The sequence below is a fragment of the Osmia lignaria genome, unplaced genomic scaffold, assembly GCF_051020975.1.
Source record: "Osmia lignaria lignaria isolate PbOS001 unplaced genomic scaffold, iyOsmLign1 scaffold0016, whole genome shotgun sequence".
In the NCBI taxonomy this organism is placed as follows: domain Eukaryota; kingdom Metazoa; phylum Arthropoda; class Insecta; order Hymenoptera; family Megachilidae; genus Osmia; species Osmia lignaria.
Window position 1 is genome coordinate 13,492,501 of NW_027478168.1, and position 2,500 is coordinate 13,495,000.

The 2,500-nt window shown below is 52.1% G+C and overlaps 1 long non-coding RNA gene and 1 pseudogene across 1 annotated transcript in view; one reads left to right on the forward strand and one right to left on the reverse strand.

Annotated features, from left to right (window-relative positions):
- The window catches only part of LOC143306627 (uncharacterized), a 61,937-nt gene that overhangs the window by 36,520 nt on the left and 22,917 nt on the right, over window positions 1-2,500 (forward strand). The window lies entirely within an intron of this gene.
- Window positions 1-2,500, reverse strand: part of LOC143306664 (large subunit ribosomal RNA) — a 7,981-nt pseudogene that overhangs the window by 3,749 nt on the left and 1,732 nt on the right.

Consider the following 2,500-nt stretch of genomic DNA (forward strand, 5'->3'; position numbering starts at 1 on the left):
TGTTGGATTCCTCGAAAAGAGTTTCTGGAGACGAGCGTACTCAGACATACGTCTCTTAGCACGCCTGCCTTTCGGTTTTTTATGTGTGTAGCCGGCTGCATATCTGTCACTAATTCTATGTTTGTATTCATGGTCTCTGGATATATCACGGATAAATTTATCAATCATTAATAAAACAGTTTTTTCAGGTCTATTGTGTAGAAGGGAATTAATAATATTATTCATTTCAGGAGAGGTGCCATCACATATACTCGATAGTAAGAGGCATATTTCTCTGGATGGAATCAGAGAACAGGGTTCATCAACGCGCCTTAGGTGCAGATAAGGAGGATCCGTTAATGTTGTCAGAGAGTGACTACTCGGATCATTAGCGTTTGATAACACGCCCGATAAGTCAATTTCGGGAATTATGGTCGATGCCTCCTGCTCCTGGGTGTTAACAGATGGAGGTTCGGTGTTTTTACTCGAGTCAAGCTCTTCAGCAAGGAAAGCTTTATAATTGGGGCGTTGCCTCAGCTTTTTCATTCCATCTTGACTACGACCAAATTCTGTGGATAGAATGCGGACGATATCCTTTTGAAGTAGTTTACTTCTGTTAGGCAGGGTTGCTTCATATGAAGCGATCGCCTTTATCTCGCCCTCAGAATATTTAGGACGCGCAGCTGGCTGCCTAGAGTGAGCCAATTCAAGGTCAGAGGCATTGTACTCCGCTGTGTGTGATAGACGAACATGCTGGCGCAGACCAGCATATGATTTAAAAGATCTGGAGCAGTGGTAACAGGTATATCCGTCCGCTTGTATAGGTGGGGCATTACATCGCCTCACATGCTGCTTGGCACTTGACGTTGTTCTGTCAGCGAGCAAGATCCGACAGGAAGGGCAGTGTTTTGGTGCAGAACTACTAGTTCCGCATTCAGAACCTGAAGTTGAAGTTGATGCCAGGGAGCTAGACGCACCCTGGTAGGTGTTTCCACCATCGCCGTCGCCACTGTTCGGGACCGACGGCATCCGAGGCTTGTTTTTAGTATTTTTTGCGTTCTAAGATTGCCCGAAGGCGTGAGCTGAGTGGGGAGCAAACCCAAACAGCCCACTTGGCTTTCGCCAGGGTTCGCCGCACTCCGTTTAGCCGTGACCGGGACTGCGTTGGCGATTAGAGCCACGTAAACAGCACCCGATCACGTTACCAGCGGGTACCCCGAGGAGGTAGGTCGTGCGACTTGGATGGGAGAGGCTGAAGGGCACAAAGGCCTGTATTGCGCATCACCATCCCTGTAACTACGACTCTCAAAAGCGACCACGTCGCGCTCACGGCGTCACTCGATGTAAAGTGGCTCCCGATCCCTCCGCACCTCCACGAGGTGGGAGCTGGGCAACGTTCAGTTGGCAACAGCTGAACGGCTAAGCCGGAGGGAAGACACCGTGAGCGCGACGCGGGCCCTTAAGAGAGTCATAGTTACTCCCGCCGTTTACCCGCGCTTTTTTGAATTTCTTCACGTTGACATTCAGAGCACTGGGCAGAAATCACATTGCGTCATCACCCGTGAGGGCCATCGCAATGCTTTGTTTTAATTAGACAGTCGGATTCCCCTAGTCCGTGCCAGTTCTGAGCTAAGCGTTGAATGGCGGCCGAAGAAGCGACCACGACGGCGTTAACCGCCACGGAAGCCTCGCAGCAAGGAAGATCCGCGGGAGGCCAAGGCACGGGACCGAGCTCGGATCCCGGGACGCGACCGAAGTCGCCAACCGTTCACCTCGCCCAGGCCCGGCACGTCAGCCAGACCCGCTTCCCGACCAAGCCCGACACGCCCCGCTCCTCAGAGCCAATCCTTATTCCGAAGTTACGGATCCAATTTGCCGACTTCCCTTACCTACATTAATCTATCGACTAGAGGCTCTTCACCTTGGAGACCTGCTGCGGATATGGGTACGAACCGGCGCGACACCTCCACGTGGCCCTCTCCTGGATTTTCAAGGTCCGAGGGGAAGATCCAGACACCGCCGCAACTGCGGTGCTCTTCGCGTTCCAAACCCTATCTCCCTGCTAGAGGTTTCCAGGGAACTCGAACGCTTATACAGAAAAGAAAACTCTTCCCAGATCTCCCGACGGCGTCTCCAGGTCATTTTGGGTTACCCCGACGAACACTCTTACGAGGGCCCGAATGGTATGCGGTTCCGCTGCCGGGTTCCGGAATAGGAACCGGATTCCCTTTCGCCCAATGGGTGTGCATCTCTGCAACTACTTCTTATAAATTCGATTTAGCCATATTTAACAGTTTTGTTGTTGCTTTTTAACTGAGAGCTTTAGGACACCTCATTTACATAGGATTTCTCTTAGGGCTTAGGATCGACTGACTCGTGTGCAACGGCTGTTCACACGAAACCCTTCTCCACGTCAGTCCTCCAGGGCCTCGCTGGAGTATTTGCTACTACCACCAAGATCTGCACCGACGGCGGCTCCAGGCAGGCTCACGCCCAGACCCTTCTGCGCACACCGCCGCGA